Here is a 20,181-nt window from a genome sequence, read left to right as displayed (position 1 = left end):
TGATTATTATGTTTCTTGTTTCTTATAGTTGAAGCCAAAGTGTTCGGAAAATTTATTACCAAACGCTTCAGCGTGGTATTAAGAGTTTGTTTTCAGGGGTGGGTGATACCAAGGTGGGAAATGGATGCACATATGGGGTTAATTCCTTGAATTGCAATATAGAGGGTTCAGGCTGAAATACAATATATAGTGTTTTCATGTTTCGTCTGATATTTCTGTGGTATTCTGCTGCTGTAAGTAATGCACGATTTGTTCCGAAATTCAGTATATTGTGTGTATTCCAGGGTTATTCGTTTTTTGCTGAAAACACCCCTATTTTTTAGTGGCAGAGTCGAATAGTCTCACTCCCACTGGGAAATCTGCATTGTTGCTTGAATGTGAGTTAATTAAACACATTTTCCAGACCGGCGAAAGAGTATGCAACAGCCAATTTTAACAGCCTGTCACATGATTTTAGTCTGAATGTCAACATGAAAGAGGCTAGTCCATTTTACGCAGGAGTAATTGGGAGTAGAATATGTGAGGGATAGTATCAACAGAGATGTGTATAGTGAAAAGTAATATCTATCCTTCATTTGCATCTCTGAGCATTTCTGTTTTAGTATATTGGTTTGAAAATGTTGAACTTGCATGATTTGCAATGTGTTTTTTTAATGGGACTCCCCTATTGATCGAATCCCGGGTTTGAACGAGAACGGCACACCACGTGATTCGTTTGAATACAATGCTGATGGCAAACATGCCGTGTTACTGCAGTACTGCACTGACGGGATGACTTACTGGTACTGCATGCTACAACTTCGCTTGTGATGTTGCTTGTTAGCCATGGATTACATGAATCTTGATTACCAGTCAAATGTTGCTCATTTGACGTTGGTAATCTTTATTTGGAACTGAGTAACTTCCTGGTACTTCGTACTATGATAAAAATCAGTCAACATACATCAAGTTCTCTCAATCGTAGTATTCCATGTGATGTACACCTAATATGCCAAAAATGTTGCTGAACGATTTGAACTGAATAAAAATAGCAGACGAAAATTTGTTTACAAAATAAAAATACTTCGGTTGCCAATGAAAACCGGTAAAAAACAAGCAATATGTTTTCGGCTGTTATCATGGAAGGACATGAACGTGAAGCTAACGTCTGTTTATAACTAAAACCGGGCACCTTATACGAGGTTCGCAAAATAACATGGCAGTCATTAGAAGTCACTTTATTTTATTGTTAGGACGTATTCAGCCGTTAAATGTATTATTTCCAACCGTTTTGCGATAGTATTTTCTAGATTGGAGGCAGCATTTACATTTTATTCAAAGTTCAAAGCTGCGTTGGGATTCCGTTGCAGTGGTAACAATGTCGGCGCCGGTGATCTCTTACCAGTGCGCAACGTAGCCACGATAAAAGGCATGATCATTTGGGCACTGCTATTACAAGACTTTGGCTGTTGCCATGGTAGCGGTGGGTCAGGATTGTTTTTCCAATTAGTGATGGTACGACCTGCCTGTCAAGTATGAACCGTGACAAAATCAGCCAAGCCCAAAAAAATCACAGAAGAGTTAAAAAGCCATTCCTGCTGAACAGTTACTCTAACTTCGGGGTCAACTTTCTCATTAATGAAAACAGATATCAAAAATTCAAATAGTAACTTTTTGCCCACACTCAAGCCGAGTACAATGAGCTATGTCTGAGGTGTTGTATCACAAGGAGTTGGACAAACTTATGTATTTTAATAAATTATTGAATAATAAAATGTTATATAACTTTTCTTTTACCCCCCCCCCCCTTCCTGGTATCTATTTCAAGTATTTTTGTCAGGTTCAAATCGTTCACCAGCATTTTTGGCATGTTAGATGTACATCACATAGAATACTAGGATTGGGAGAACTTAATGTTTGTTGACCACCTGGAATCTGAGTTTTATAAATCTTGAAGGGCTCTCGGAAGATCCACCCGCTGCCTGGACCCGCAGTGAAATCTCCGATTAATATGGAGCCGCAACCATCAACATCGATATACCATGAGGTTTCTGTTGGCGACGTTGCGGCGTTACTCAGTTCCAAATAACCGAAATAAAGATTACCAACGCCAAATTAGCAAAATTTAACCGGTAACCAAGACTCAGTCCATCCACGACAAGCAAGCAACATCACAAACGAGGTTGTAGTGTGCAGCTCACGAGTCAGCGACGACCGATTTCAACGAAAGTCATTCCGTCAGTGGAGTGTTGCAGTTGCACGGCATGTTTGCCAATGCACAGATCTGTGGAGGAACTTTTAACTTCAACATCAACCGTGTATCGTAGTCGCCCAGTTTAAGTTCTGGTTCTGTCGTGGTCCCAACTAAAGGGCGACAGTCGTCGTGTCGCGTCCTGTTCGATATGGGACTCATAGCGACGTATACAACGCGTGTAAAATACATTGTTTATTTACATGAAATTCGAACACGCGCTGCGCTACGACCACTGCGCTTAAACATCCACGAGTTATTTATTCGGACAATGACTTAAATTAGACGTCTGATTATTTTATTTTCACACGTACAGCGACACGCGTTCTACACTGACAAGCGTTGCTAGGTCGCAGCACTGTCTTGGAGCATATTAATGGGCAATTGGGTTCCCCGATCTAAATTTCTATCCCGGTTTGTTGCACGTTCTTTTTTTAATATGAAATAATCAAATATGGGACATGTGTATAATAACAGAACCCCACACCCTCCCCGTGGCTTCGCTCGTGAAAGTACGGCAGCAGGATACACCGCATCACTCGTGAAAATAACTTCCATACGCAATGAAAGCCACGGGGAGGGTATCTGTCATAATACTTCATTATCACTGAAAACATTTTTCCCCTGAAATAAATTCCAGTGAATATGCCATTTCCCTCATACTCTATTGAGACACAGCGCAGTGAAAATTGGATTCACATGTAATGCTTGAAAACATGTCAGAAAAAATAAATTAAGTGAAATTCTACGTGACTTCATAATAGTTGGAAATGAACACATTACACCCGACCCTACCACTCTATATACAATGTAAACTACACCCCAAAACATCCTTTCACCCACAGTTACTACCGTGTTTCACCAGTGTATTCTATTTGACGTCAGGCGAAATTGAAATAAACAAATTAATTATAATTTCAGCCTCTAGTTGACCACTGATTAAATAAACTACCTCGTCTTTATGTCAATTTGCAGTTATTCGTTGCCTACACCAGTGACTTCAAAATATATGTTTCAATCCCAGGAATTTCACTCGCTGTTAATTGCATGGGAGTGGAAGTCTTTAATTAATTTTTATTGTCATGTCAATTTCTTGCGATTACTCGAACATTAAGCTGTAACCACATACCGCCTAGGTGCTGTAATTAAATCCTGGTGTAAGCACCATATGAACTATGAACAATGCATGTGAAGCCAGCTGTGGGGTATATTCAATCCTATAGATTTCTCATTGTTTGGTAACTATTTGCTGCAAATGCAACAAAAATCAATATAAAAAATATTACCCACACAGTATTCTACAGGTTACTTGTTGAATTAATATTTCTGTGCGCCTGAGTCATCGCTGTGAATTTGATTAACGACATATTACTAATGTTCACCTTTCTTCTATTATTCTCTGGTTGTTGAACTAAACCACATTAGTTCAGGTCGTTAATATATTCCCAAATACCAGAGCCAATCACCCATCACACACATGGATATCCAAAAACGAACATGAGTGATTCGTCTCAATAGAGCGCCCTCAAATTTTATGGTATATGCAAATCAGTCTTGTTACCAAGGACGACGAACACCAGAAAGCTATATAGATTTATATTGTGCTACGTAATATCAGCATAAGCAGTGGTCGAGTGGACTCGAGTGTGGGAACTGAGTATGCCGGCTTAAGGTGTATAGGCGTGCAAGGCTACACCAGGCAATCTCAGGCTACTCGTCCACATCGGACACGTTCCCTCTTTTCCCTGTTCTCTGTTCAGTCTTGCTACCAGTTTCTACACACGTTATTCATTATTTTTATATTATTTACGTTTTTGGACTTTTTTTCTCCTTTATTCTCATGCTTGTCTTGTTGAGTGTAAGGGTGAGGGCGCCCCGATATTACACCATACTGTTTTGCGAGTTGTCGCTATTTTCAACTCAAAGACCTTATTCACACAAATGTTATATATGCAAAGTTTACAAATTGAGCAACCGAACGTATTTATTTATTTTTATTTTGCCTTTACTCTCCTACTTTTCTTGTCTATTTGTCTTGCTAATTTTAATTCTAAGACCGTATTCACACAAATGTTATATATGCAAAGTTTACAAATTGAGCAACCGAACGTATTTATTTATTTTTATTTTGCCTTTACTCTCCTACTTTTCTTGTCTATTTGCCTTGCTAATTTTAATTCTAAGACCGTATTCACACAAATGTTATATATGCAAAGTTTACAAATTGAGCAACCGAACGTATTTATTTATTTTTATTTTTCCTTTACTCTCCTACTTTTCTTGTCTATTTGCCTTGCTAATTTCAATTCAATGACCGAATTTATTTATTTATTTATTTATTTATTTATTTATTTATTTATTTATTTATTTATTTATTTATTTATTTATTTATTTATTTATTTATTTATTTATTTATTTATTTAGTTCCAACCAAATTCCAAACATTTTAACATTGTAATACAAGTCTTTCAGAAGAAACAATCAACTGGGGGAGGCTTTTTTACTGTGCATCTTAAGGTCATGTACTGTTAGCGTGTCTTGTCTTCAACGCTGTCGTAATAATTTGTATGAATATACTTCAACACCAGTAATAAATTATCCGAGTGACAGTCTGAGTCACATTTTGACAGTATATTGCTGTTTTCTTGTGAATGTGACGGTTTAGAGTATGTATCGTCTGTTTACATCATGAATTACAGGAAATTTGGCACATTCTCTTGATTATTATGTTTCTTGTTTCTTATAGTTGAAGCCAAAGTGTTTGGAAAATTTATTGAATTAATATTTCTGTGCGCCTGTGTCATCGCTGTGAATTTGATTAAAGACATATTACTAATGTTCACCTTTCTTCTATTATTCTCTGGTTGTTGAACTAAACCACATTAGTTCAGGTCGTTAATATATTCCCAAATACCAGAGCCAATCACCCATCACACACATGGATATCCAAAAACGAACATGAGTGATTCGTCTCAATAGAGCGCCCTCAAATGTTATGGTATATGCAAATCAGTCTTGTTACCAAGGACGACGAACACCAGGAAGCTATATAGATTTATATTGTGCTACGTAATATCAGCATAAGCAGTGGTCGAGTGGACTCGAGTGTGGGAACTGAGTATGCCGGCTTAAGGTGTGTAGGCGTGCAAGGCTACACCAGGCAATCTCAGGCTACTCGTCCACATCGGACACGTTCCCTCTTTTCCCTGTTCTCTGTTCAGTCTTGCTACCAGTTTCTACACACGTTATTCATTATTTTTATATTATTTACGTTTTTGGACTTTTTTTCTCCTTTATTCTCATGCTTGTCTTGTTGAGTGTAAGGGTGAGGGCGCCCCGATATTACACCATACTGTTTTGCGAGTTGTCGCTATTTTCAACTCAAAGACCTTATTCACACAAATGTTATATATGCAAAATTTACAAATTGAGCAACCGAACGTATTATTTATTTTTATTTTGCCTTTACTCTCCTACTTGTCTTGTCTTGTGGGGGAAGGGAAGGTTCGGATCTTCTCAGTCACGGAAGTGAACACTGAAACGGACACGTCATGTAACTGGAACTCAATCTCGTTTATTCTTCAACAACGACGTAATACAGATGTTAACTCGTAAACAACTGGAAAGCAACTGCTCAAAACGAGCGCAAAAACATACAATGTTGCCAATTGCCAATATCGCGTCAAGTAACAATTTGTAGGGCGGGAGGCGTTCTCATTGCCCGATTACGAATACGGTGTTTACTCCGACGTTCGGAACACATATTGGCCAAATTACAACTGGGTGTGCTAGTTTCTCATAGCATTACATGCAAAAATGAAATACGAAGAAAACATGGTTATGAATAAAAGATCAATAATTGAAATGAATCTCCCCACATGTCTATTTGCCTTGCTAATTTCAATTCTAAGACCATATTCAAACAAATGTTACATATGCAAAGTTTACAAATTGAGCAACCGAACGTATTTATTTATTTTTATTTTGCCTTTACTCTCCTACTTGTCTTGTCTATTTGCCTTGCTAATTTCAATTCAATGGCCGTGTTTATTTATTTATTTATTTATTTATTTATTTATTTATTTATTTATTTATTTATTTATTTATTTATTTATTTATTTATTTATTTATTTATTTATTTATTTATTTATTTATTTATTTATTTATTTATTTATTTATTTATTTATTTATTTATTTATTTATTTATTTATTTATTTATTTATTTATTTATTTAGTTCCAACCAAATTCCAAACATTTTAACATTGTAATACGTGTCTTTCAGAAGAAACAATCAACTGGGGGAGGCTTTTTTACTGTGCATCTTAAGGTCATGCATGTACTGTTAGCGTGTCTTGTCTTCAACGCTGTCGTAATAATTTGTATAAATATACTTCAACACCAGTAATAAATTATCCGAGAGACATTCTGAGTCACATTTTGACAGTATATTGCTGTTTTCTTGTGAATGTGACGGTTTAGAGTATTTATCTTCTGTTTACATCATGAATTACAGGAAATTTGGCACATTCTCTTGATTATTATGTTTCTTGTTTTCTTATAGTTGAAGCCCAAGTGTTCGGAAAATTTATTGAATTAATATTTCTGTGCGCCTGTGTCATCGCTGTGAATTTCATTAACGACATATTACTTAATGTTCACCTTTCTTCTAATATTCTCTGGTTGTTGAACTAAACCACATTAGTTCAGGTCGTTAATATATTCCCAAATACCAGAGCCAATCACTCATCACACACATGGGTATCCAAAAACGAACATGAGTGATTCGTCTCAATAGAGCGCCCTCAAATGTTATGGTATATGCAAATCAGTCTTGTTACCAAGGACGACGAACACCAGGAAGCTATATAGATTTATATTGTGCTACGTAATATCAGCATAAGCAGTGGTCGAGTGGTCTCGAGTGTGGGAACTGAGTATGCCGGCTTAAGGTGTATAGGCGTGCAAGGCTACACCAGGCAATCTCAGGCTACTCGTCCACATCGGACACGTTCCCTCTTTTCCCTGTTCTCTGTTCAGTCTTGCTACCAGTTTCTACACACGTTATTCATTATTTTTATATTATTTACGTTTTTGGACTTTTTTTCTCCTTTTTCTCATGCTTGTCTTGTTGAGTGTAAGGGTGAGGGCGCCCCGATATTACACCATACTGTTTTGCGAGTTGTCGCTATTTTCAACTCAAAGATCGTATTCACACAAATGTTACATATGCAAAGTTTACAAATTGAGCAACCGAACGTATTTATTTATTTTTATTTTGCCTTTACTCTCCTACTTGTCTTGTCTATTTGCCTTGCTAATTTCAATTCAATGGCCGTATTTATTTATTTATTTATTTATTTATTTATTTATTTATTTATTTATTTATTTATTTATTTATTTATTTATTTATTTATTTATTTATTTATTTATTTATTTATTTATTTACAACCAAATTCCAAACATTTTAACATTGTAATACGAGTCTTTCAGAAGAAACAATCAACTGGGGGAGGCTTTTTTACTGTGCATCTTAAGGTCATGCATGTACTGTTAGCGTGTCTTGTCTTCAACGCTGTCGTAATAATTTGTATGAATATACTTCAACACCAGTAATAAATTATCCGAGTGACAGTCTGAGTCACATTTTGACAGTATATTGCTGTTTTCTTGTGAATGTGACGGTTTAGAGTATTTATCTTCTGTTTACATCATGAATTACAGGAAATTTGGCACATTCTCTTGATTATTATGTTTCTTGTTTTCTTATAGTTGAAGCCCAAGTGTTCGGAAAATTTATTGAATTAATATTTCTGTGCGCCTGTGTCATCGCTGTGAATTTCATTAACGACATATTACTTAATGTTCACCTTTCTTCTATTATTCTCTGGTTGTTGAACTAAACCACATTAGTTCAGGTCGTTAATATATTCCCAAATACCAGAGCCAATCACTCATCACACACATGGGTGGGTATCCAAAAACGAACATGAGTGATTCGTCTCAATAGAGCGCCCTCAAATGTTATGGTATATGCAAATCAGTCTTGTTACCAAGGACGACGAACACCAGGAAGCTATATAGATTTATATTGTGCTACGTAAAATCAGCATAAGCAGTGGTCGAGTGGACTCGAGTGTGGGAACTGAGTATGCCGGCTTAAGGTGTATAGGCGTGCAAGGCTACACCAGGCAATCTCAGGCTACTCGTCCACATCGGACACGTTCCCTCTTTTCCCTGTTCTCTGTTCAGTCTTGCTACCAGTTTCTACACACGTTATTCATTATTTTTATATTATTTACGTTTTTGGACTTTTTTTCTCCTTTATTCTCGTGCTTATCTTGTTGAGTGTAAGGGTGAGGGCGCCCCGATATTACACCATACTGTTTTGCGAGTTGTCGCTATTTTCAACTCAAAGACCTTATTCACACAAATGTTATATATGCAAAATTTACAAATTGAGCAACCGAACGTATTTATTTATTTTTATTTTGCCTTTACTCTCCTACTTGCCTTGTCTTGTGGGGGAAGGGAAGGTTCGGATCTTCTCAGTCACGGAAGTGAACACTGAAACGGACACGTCATGTAACTGGAACTCAATCTCGTTTATTCTTCAACAACGACGTAATACAGATGTTAACTCGTAAACAACTGGAAAGCAACTGCTCAAAACGAGCGCAAAAACATACAATGTTGCCAATTGCCAATATCGCGTCAAGTAACAATTTGTAGGGCGGGAGGCGTTCTCATTGACCGATTACGAATACGGTGTTTACTCCGACGTTCGGAACACATATTGGCCAAATTACAACTGGGTGTGCTAGTTTCTCATAGCATTACATGCAAAAATGAAATACGAAGAAAACATGGTTATGAATAAAAGATCAATAATTGAAATGAATCTCCCCACATGTCTATTTGCCTTGCTAATTTCAATTCTAAGACCATATTCAAACAAATGTTACATATGCAAAGTTTACAAATTGAGCAACCGAACGTATTTATTTATTTTTATTTTGCCTTTACTCTCCTACTTGTCTTGTCTATTTGCCTTGCTAATTTCAATTCAATGGCCGTGTTTATTTATTTATTTATTTATTTATTTATTTATTTATTTATTTATTTATTTATTTATTTATTTATTTATTTATTTATTTATTTATTTATTTAGTTCCAACCAAATTCCAAACATTTTAACATTGTAATACGAGTCTTTCAGAAGAAACAATCAACTGGGGGAGGCTTTTTTACTGTGCATCTTAAGGTCATGCATGTACTGTTAGCGTGTCTTGTCTTCAACGCTGTCGTAATAATTTGTATGAATATACTTCAACACCAGTAATAAATTATCCGAGAGACATTCTGAGTCACATTTTGACAGTATATTGCTGTTTTCTTGTGAATGTGACGGTTTAGAGTATTTATCTTCTGTTTACATCATGAATTACAGGAAATTTGGCACATTCTCTTGATTATTATGTTTCTTGTTTTCTTATAGTTGAAGCCCAAGTGTTCGGAAAATTTATTGAATTAATATTTCTGTGCGCCTGTGTCATCGCTGTGAATTTCATTAACGACATATTACTTAATGTTCACCTTTCTTCTATTATTCTCTGGTTGTTGAACTAAACCACATTAGTTCAGGTCGTTAATATATTCCCAAATACCAGAGCCAATAACTCATCACACACATGGATATCCAAAAACGAACATGAGTGTTTCGTCTCAATAGAGCGCCCTCAAATGTTATGGTATATGCAAATCAGTCTTGTTACCAAGGACGACGAACACCAGGAAACTATATAGATGTATATTGTGCTACGTAATATCAGCATAAGCAGTGGTCGAGTGGACTCGAGTGTGGGAACTGAGTATGCCGGCTTAAGGTGTATAGGCGTGCAAGGCTACACCAGGCAATCTCAGGCTACTCGTCCACATCGGACACGTTCCCTCTTTTCCCTGTTCTCTGTTCAGTCTTGCTACCAGTTTCTACACACGTTATTCATTATTTTTATATTATTTACGTTTTTGGACTTTTTTTCTCCTTTATTCTCGTGCTTATCTTGTTGAGTGTAAGGGTGAGGGCGCCCCGATATTACACCATACTGTTTTGCGAGTTGTCGCTATTTTCAACTCAAAGACCTTATTCACACAAATGTTATATATGCAAAATTTACAAATTGAGCAACCGAACGTATTTATTTATTTTTATTTTGCCTTTACTCTCCTACTTGCCTTGTCTTGTGGGGGAAGGGAAGGTTCGGATCTTCTCAGTCACGGAAGTGAACACTGAAACGGACACGTCATGTAACTGGAACTCAATCTCGTTTATTCTTCAACAACGACGTAATACAGATGTTAACTCGTAAACAACTGGAAAGCAACTGCTCAAAACGAGCGCAAAAACATACAATGTTGCCAATTGCCAATATCGCGTCAAGTAACAATTTGTAGGGCGGGAGGCGTTCTCATTGACCGATTACGAATACGGTGTTTACTCCGACGTTCGGAACACATATTGGCCAAATTACAACTGGGTGTGCTAGTTTCTCATAGCATTACATGCAAAAATGAAATACGAAGAAAACATGGTTATGAATAAAAGATCAATAATTGAAATGAATCTCCCCACATGTCTATTTGCCTTGCTAATTTCAATTCTAAGACCATATTCAAACAAATGTTACATATGCAAAGTTTACAAATTGAGCAACCGAACGTATTTATTTATTTTTATTTTGCCTTTACTCTCCTACTTGTCTTGTCTATTTGCCTTGTTACATATGCAAAGTTTACAAATTGAGCAACCGAACGTATTTATTTATTTTTATTTTGCCTTTACTCTCCTACTTGTCTTGTCTATTTGCCTTGCTAATTTCAATTCAATGGCCGTATTTATTTATTTATTTATTTATTTATTTATTTATTTATTTATTTATTTATTTATTTATTTATTTATTTATTTATTTATTTATTTATTTATTTATTTACAACCAAATTCCAAACATTTTAACATTGTAATACGAGTCTTTCAGAAGAAACAATCAACTGGGGGAGGCTTTTTTACTGTGCATCTTAAGGTCATGCATGTACTGTTAGCGTGTCTTGTCTTCAACGCTGTCGTAATAATTTGTATGAATATACTTCAACACCAGTAATAAATTATCCGAGAGACATTCTGAGTCACATTTTGACAGTATATTGCTGTTTTCTTGTGAATGTGACGGTTTAGAGTATTTATCTTCTGTTTACATCATGAATTACAGGAAATTTTGCACATTCTCTTGATTATTATGTTTCTTGTTTTCTTATAGTTGAAGCCCAAGTGTTCGGAAAATTTATTGAATTAATATTTCTGTGCGCCTGTGTCATCGCTGTGAATTTCATTAACGACATATTACTTAATGTTCACCTTTCTTCTATTATTCTCTGGTTGTTGAACTAAACCACATTAGTTCAGGTCGTTAATATATTCCCAAATACCAGAGCCAATCACTCATCACACACATGGGTATCCAAAAACGAACATGAGTGATTCGTCTCAATAGAGCGCCCTCAAATGTTATGGTATATGCAAATCAGTCTTGTTACCAAGGACGACGAACACCAGGAAGCCATATAGATTTATATTGTGCTACGTAAAATCAGCATAAGCAGTGGTCGAGTGGACTCGAGTGTGGGAACTGAGTATGCCGGCTTAAGGTGTATAGGCGTGCAAGGCTACACCAGGCAATCTCAGGCTACTCGTCCACATCGGACACGTTCCTTCTTTTCCCTGTTCTCTGTTCAGTCTTGCTACCAGTTTCTACACACGTTATTCATTATTTTTATATTATTTACGTTTTTGGACTTTTTTTCTCCTTTTTCTCATGCTTGTCTTGTTGAGTGTAAGGGTGAGGGCGCCCCGATATTACACCATACTGTTTTGCGAGTTGTCGCTATTTTCAACTCAAAGATCGTATTCACACAAATGTTACATATGCAAAGTTTACAAATTGAGCAACCGAACGTATTTATTTATTTTTATTTTGCCTTTACTCTCCTACTTGTCTTGTCTATTTGCCTTGCTAATTTCAATTCAATGGCCGTATTTATTTATTTATTTATTTATTTATTTATTTATTTATTTATTTATTTATTTATTTATTTATTTATTTATTTATTTATTTATTTATTTATTTATTTATTCATTTATTCATTTATTTATTCATTTATTTATTTATTTATTTATTTATTTATTTATTTATTTATTTATTTATTTACAACCAAATTCCAAACATTTTAACATTGTAATACGAGTCTTTCAGAAGAAACAATCAACTGGGGGAGGCTTTTTTACTGTGCATCTTAAGGTCATGTACTGTTAGCGTGTCTTGTCTTCAACGCTGTCGTAATAATTTGTATGAATATACTTCAACACCAGTAATAAATTATCCGAGTGACAGTCTGAGTCACATTTTGACAGTATATTGCTGTTTTCTTGTGAATGTGACGGTTTAGAGTATTTATCTTCTGTTTACATCATGAATTACAGGAAATTTGGCACATTCTCTTGATTATTATGTTTCTTGTTTTCTTATAGTTGAAGCCCAAGTGTTCGGAAAATTTATTGAATTAATATTTCTGTGCGCCTGTGTCATCGCTGTGAATTTCATTAACGACATATTACTTAATGTTCACCTTTCTTCTATTATTCTCTGGTTGTTGAACTAAACCACATTAGTTCAGGTCGTTAATATATTCCCAAATACCAGAGCCAATCACTCATCACACACATGGGTGGGTATCCAAAAACGAACATGAGTGATTCGTCTCAATAGAGCGCCCTCAAATGTTATGGTATATGCAAATCAGTCTTGTTACCAAGGACGACGAACACCAGGAAGCTATATAGATTTATATTGTGCTACGTAAAATCAGCATAAGCAGTGGTCGAGTGGACTCGAGTGTGGGAACTGAGTATGCCGGCTTAAGGTGTATAGGCGTGCAAGGCTACACCAGGCAATCTCAGGCTACTCGTCCACATCGGACACGTTCCCTCTTTTCCCTGTTCTCTGTTCAGTCTTGCTACCAGTTTCTACACACGTTATTCATTATTTTTATATTATTTACGTTTTTGGACTTTTTTTCTCCTTTATTCTCGTGCTTATCTTGTTGAGTGTAAGGGTGAGGGCGCCCCGATATTACACCATACTGTTTTGCGAGTTGTCGCTATTTTCAACTCAAAGACCTTATTCACACAAATGTTATATATGCAAAATTTACAAATTGAGCAACCGAACGTATTTATTTATTTTTATTTTGCCTTTACTCTCCTACTTGCCTTGTCTTGTGGGGGAAGGGAAGGTTCGGATCTTCTCAGTCACGGAAGTGAACACTGAAACGGACACGTCATGTAACTGGAACTCAATCTCGTTTATTCTTCAACAACGACGTAATACAGATGTTAACTCGTAAACAACTGGAAAGCAACTGCTCAAAACGAGCGCAAAAACATACAATGTTGCCAATTGCCAATATCGCGTCAAGTAACAATTTGTAGGGCGGGAGGCGTTCTCATTGACCGATTACGAATACGGTGTTTACTCCGACGTTCGGAACACATATTGGCCAAATTACAACTGGGTGTGCTAGTTTCTCATAGCATTACATGCAAAAATGAAATACGAAGAAAACATGGTTATGAATAAAAGATCAATAATTGAAATGAATCTCCCCACATGTCTATTTGCCTTGCTAATTTCAATTCTAAGACCATATTCAAACAAATGTTACATATGCAAAGTTTACAAATTGAGCAACCGAACGTATTTATTTATTTTTATTTTGCCTTTACTCTCCTACTTGTCTTGTCTATTTGCCTTGCTAATTTCAATTCTAAGACCGTATTCACACAAATGTTATATATGCAAAGTTTACAAATTGAGCAACCGAACGTATTTATTTATTTTTATTTTGCCTTTACTCTCCTACTTGTCTTGTCTATTTGCCTTGCTAATTTCAATTCTAAGACCATATTCAAACAAATGTTATATATGCAAAGTTTACAAATTGAGCAACCGAACGTATTTATTTATTTTTATTTTGCCTTTACTCTCCTACTTGTCTTGTCTATTTGCCTTGCTAATTTCAATTCTAAGACTATATTCAAACAAATGTTATATATGCAAAGTTTACAAATTGAGCAACCGAATGTATTTATTTATTTTTATTTTGCCTTTACTCTCCTACTTGTCTTGTCTATTTGCCTTGCTAATTTCAATTCAATGGCCGTATTTATTTATTTATTTATTTATTTATTTATTTATTTATTAATTTATTTATTTATTTATTTATTTATTTATTTATTTATTTATTTATTTATTTATTTATTTATTTATTTATTTATTTATTTATTTATTTATTTATTTATTTATTTATTTATTTATTTATTTATTTATTTATTTATTTATTTAGTTAGTTAGTTAGTTAGTTAGTTCCAACCAAATTCCAAACATTTTAACATTGTAATACGAGTCTTTCAGAAGAAACAATCAACTGGGGGAGGCTTTTTTACTGTGCATCTTAAGGTCATGCATGTACTGTTAGCGTGTCTTGTCTTCAACGCTGTCGTAATAATTTGTATGAATATACTTCAACACCAGTAATAAATTATCCGAGTGACAGTCTGAGTCACATTTTGACAGTATATTGCTGTTTTCTTGTGAATGTGACGGTTTAGAGTATTTATCTTCTGTTTACATCATGAATTACAGGAAATTTGGCACATTCTCTTGATTATTATGTTTCTTGTTTTCTTATAGTTGAAGCCCAAGTGTTCGGAAAATTTATTGAATTAATATTTCTGTGCGCCTGTGTCATCGCTGTGAATTTCATTAACGACATATTACTTAATGTTCACCTTTCTTCTATTATTCTCTGGTTGTTGAACTAAACCACATTAGTTCAGGTCGTTAATATATTCCCAAATACCAGAGCCAATCACTCATCACACACATGGGTATCCAAAAACGAACATGAGTGATTCGTCTCAATAGAGCGCCCTCAAATGTTATGGTATATGCAAATCAGTCTTGTTACCAAGGACGACGAACACCAGGAAGCTATATAGATTTATATTGTGCTACGTAAAATCAGCATAAGCAGTGGTCGAGTGGACTCGAGTGTGGGAACTGAGTATGCCGGCTTAAGGTGTATAGGCGTGCAAGGCTACACCAGGCAATCTCAGGCTACTCGTCCACATCGGACACGTTCCCTCTTTTCCCTGTTCTCTGTTCAGTCTTGCTACCAGTTTCTACACACGTTATTCATTATTTTTATATTATTTACGTTTTTGGACTTTTTTTCTCCTTTTTCTCATGCTTGTCTTGTTGAGTGTAAGGGTGAGGGCGCCCCGATATTACACCATACTGTTTTGCGAGTTGTCGCTATTTTCAACTCAAAGATCGTATTCACACAAATGTTACATATGCAAAGTTTACAAATTGAGCAACCGAACGTATTTATTTATTTTTATTTTGCCTTTACTCTCCTACTTGTCTTGTCTATTTGCCTTGCTAATTTCAATTCAATGGCCGTATTTATTTATTTATTTATTTATTTATTTATTTATTTATTTATTTATTTATTTATTTATTTATTTATTTATTTATTTATTTACAACCAAATTCCAAACATTTTAACATTGTAATACGAGTCTTTCAGAAGAAACAATCAACTGGGGGAGGCTTTTTTACTGTGCATCTTAAGGTCATGCATGTACTGTTAGCGTGTCTTGTCTTCAACGCTGTCGTAATAATTTGTATGAATATACTTCAACACCAGTAATAAATTATCCGAGAGACATTCTGAGTCACATTTTGACAGTATATTGCTGTTTTCTTGTGAATGTGACGGTTTAGAGTATTTATCTTCTGTTTACATCATGAATTACAGGAAATTTGGCACATTCTCTTGATTATTATGTTTCTTGTTTTCTTATAGTTGAAGCCCAAGTGTTCGGAAAATTTATTGAATTAATATTTCTGTGCGCCTGTGTCATCGCTGTGAATTTCATTAACGACATATTACTTAATGTTCACCTTTCTTCTATTATTCTCTGGTTGTTGAACTAAACCACATTAGTTCAGGTCGTTAATATATTCCCAAATACCAGAGCCAATCACTCATCACACACATGGGTATCCAAAAACGAACATGAGTGATTCGTCTCAATAGAGCGCCCTCAAATGTTATGATATATGCAAATCAGTCTTGTTACCAAGGACGACGAACACCAGGAAGCCATATAGATTTATATTGTGCTACGTAAAATCAGCATAAGCAGTGGTCGAGTGGACTCGAGTGTGGGAACTGAGTATGCCGGCTTAAGGTGTATAGGCGTGCAAGGCTACACCAGGCAATCTCAGGCTACTCGTCCACATCGGACACGTTCCTTCTTTTCCCTGTTCTCTGTTCAGTCTTGCTACCAGTTTCTACACACGTTATTCATTATTTTTATATTATTTACGTTTTTGGACTTTTTTTTCACCTTTATTCTCATGCTTGTCTTGTTGAGTGTAAGGGTGAGGGCGCCCCGATATTACACCATACTGTTTTGCGAGTTGTCGCTATTTTCAACTCAAAGACCTTATTCACACAAATGTTACATATGCAAAATTTACAAATTGAGCAACCGAACGTATTTATTTATTTTTATTTTGCCTTTACTCTCCTACTTTTCTTGTCTATTTGCCTTGCTAATTTCAATTCAATGGCCGTATTTATTTATTTAGTTCCTCTGTCGGGCAGTGACTCAAATGTTATGGTATATGCAAACCAGTCTTGTTCCAGGAAGACAACTGTGTATTCGATCATCATCATAACGTCTACCATCATAGTCAGGGGATCAGCATTACTTTATAGAACGTACGTGAATGACCATATACACTGTCGCTATACGCCCCACATTCAGAACGGACCCAAAGATATCTCACTGTCATCAGTTTTCACTCGAAACAAAGTGGATGTGACATATCTATCATGTCGATTTTCTGTGAACAGCTAGTGTAAAATGATATGTGTGATTCATCGGAGATGGGATATCAATGGCAATATATTTTCCCAACAAAATGATAAATGTGTAACATCCGCGTTTAGATCTGGTGAGACGTGTGATGAAACAAAATAACAGAGCGCCCTCTGTGTACAACAGAATGAAATCCAGGGCGACAAGGCACACTTGTTCTTCCGTGAATGCGTGCATATAACTGTTGTATATGTGTGTTTGGATTCACGAGTGAATAGATGCATCCTGACTTTTCAGGGTTGAGTAATTCCAATCACGTACGTGATGCTTCAAACGCCACTGTACAAACAACCTAATTCAACATAACCTTGCGACATGGAACGATAAAACAAAACAAAAATAACTCAGGCTATTTATAGGTTGGAGCTTCCACTTTTATTATTTTTTAATTTTTTTTATTTGTTATTTTGAAATAAAATTCCCAGTGTGTTTTATTCTATTCAGGGCAAACGCATGATCATGATTATTTCCAATTCAAAATTTGTTGGTTTTGGTTGTGACTGCTACCGGGCAAAATGAGAAATATTGCCATCTGTATACGCATTATTATTTAGCAGTGTCAATTTACATACAAAGTTTATTTCGGCCTTTTCAGTAAATTGTGTCAAAAAATGAGAAATAGTAACATAACCCATGCTTAACCTTTTAGAATGAGTATTTCGTGTAGTTTGTCTTATCAATTAGATATACCTAAAATCATCATAATTGGCATCTTAATCGCCTTCTTAATGGTTTGAAACGAAAGAGTACTGACTCTTTCATTATCACAGGCATTGTGTGGTGATATAAATACCAGTGAGTGGCAGTCAACTGAGCCAAGTTCATATAAGAAATGTTTGCTGAGAAAAATATCCCCATTTGACAAACTTAGTGAATACTCAATGCTTTGACATTAACGGTGTTTTCTACTACGTGTGACGCCTCGTGAACTAGTCGAGGCTTTTCACGGCCGTGACATATAGGTGATACACTTCTCGCGGTAAATGTTAAGCGTGCTTCTAAAGGTGGCAGGATATTTTTGGGGCACTTTTTTTCACATTTTTTGAAAATCACAAGAATACTATATACTAGTACATTGTATATTTATTTTGCTTGCGTGAGTCTGATAATTGGTGTCGGGGGTGTTCTTCTGCCTCTAGAACACTTTGAAACTCGTGGAATACTTTAGATAATAAGTTTGCAAATAAAACGACCCAAAAATAAATACACCATATTGACAAATACTTCAACTGCCAAGTGTGTTGTTTGCTACCTACAACAGAACCACCAACTTTGCATAATCCTAGCTGTAATGAATGACGTCACAGTTCGTTGTCATCAAAGACCGTCTCAAAACTCCGAGTCCATAGCGTGCAAGGAAACAAAAAATGAAGTTTTTTTTACAGATATAAATGTCGGTTCATGATTTTTCTTGAAAACAACCTTCAAAGTAATTCATTTACCATTAGCCCATATAAATGTTGCTTCTAATACGGGAGTTAACCTTAATTGAAGTTTAAGATCATAAAAGTGCCGATTTCTCGGTGTTCGGTTTCTGACAAATACCGTTGACCTAATTTTAAATGGCGTTTCAGTGAGAAGCGCTACGATGGCGCCGTTTGGCTTTTCTGGCTCTCCAGTATGTTGGCTTCATATCCATATTTACATTCTTGCAAAATTATATTGTATTTCACAAACCTCACGCAAACCATCAATGCATGCTAGAAATTTGTAATTTTTAGAAAGAAAACTTCGTGACCTTTGCTTCAAAACAGTGTAAAGTTTTTGGTCGCATGAAAAACTGTAGAGCTGACTTTTAAACTTGTAACCCAACTAACGTACATAACCTGTCACAACCTCTCAAACAGAATGGATTCCAAACCTGCCTAACGTGCCTAAACTGAAACTATCTCTCAGAAAGAACTTATGATTTTCAAATGTGCCCAACATGTACATGCTAATGTACATACAACCATCTCTCAACGTGACAAGCTAACGGGTGCAACATGTAATCATGTTAGGATATATTTCAAATTGATAGAAAACTACAATGTACGTTAGTTCTTACATTCGTAGCATACAGTTTAGTCATCTACTGTCCTTATCTCATTTAATCTATATTCGGAATAAAATTTACAAGAAACAATACAATCTATATATGTTTGGAAAGCCCTTTTCTAGTATTAATATTTTGTGAATATTGTGTTTGTTTTTTGCGTCATATGATTCTGAAAATCAGCTTGGCTGATAAATAAATAACTAAAGTACGCGAGTTAGCTTTTAAGTTAGGCAGGTTTTGAAACTATTTTGTTGCGCAGATTAGTTTTTCATATTAGACATGATGTTTAAAAAAAATCATTCGCAGTTGGGCAGTAAAGCACGTTAGGCTGGTTACCCACTTTCACTTTCTATACAGACATAATAATCCAAATATTCCAGTATTTGCAATGAGTGCGTGCTGTCAAAGAACAATGAGCTTTGTCAGGCAGAATCGACTCATAAGCAGTAGCACAAGGCGTGGAAGCACAGGGGGGGGGGGAATTTGTGACGCACTATATAACTATGGCGCCATTTGCTGACATATGTGAGTTATTTGGCTCTGAATCAACTACAACAATATTATTTCATAGTTGATGGCTAACTATTATAAATTTCAAAACAAAATTAAGCTTGTGATAACAAGTGTCATTCACATATATATATTCTTTGATTGAAAGAGTAACAAGTCAAGTTTGTATACGGTTATTGACCAACGTTTGTTGATATAATATATTAATATGGTGTAAAAGTTGAACCCGGATATTAACCCAATATTCGATAGAATTAATAGAGAAGCATTTGAGTAAACTTGTTATTGGTTATCAAGAATCTTGAAGATTCAAACATGCTGATTCTCGGATTCTATGC

This window comes from Saccoglossus kowalevskii, chromosome 1 (assembly GCF_978046115.1).
Source record: "Saccoglossus kowalevskii chromosome 1, keSacKowa6.1, whole genome shotgun sequence".
Taxonomy (NCBI): Eukaryota; Metazoa; Hemichordata; class Enteropneusta; family Harrimaniidae; genus Saccoglossus; species Saccoglossus kowalevskii.
Note: the sequence above shows the minus strand (reverse complement) of the source record.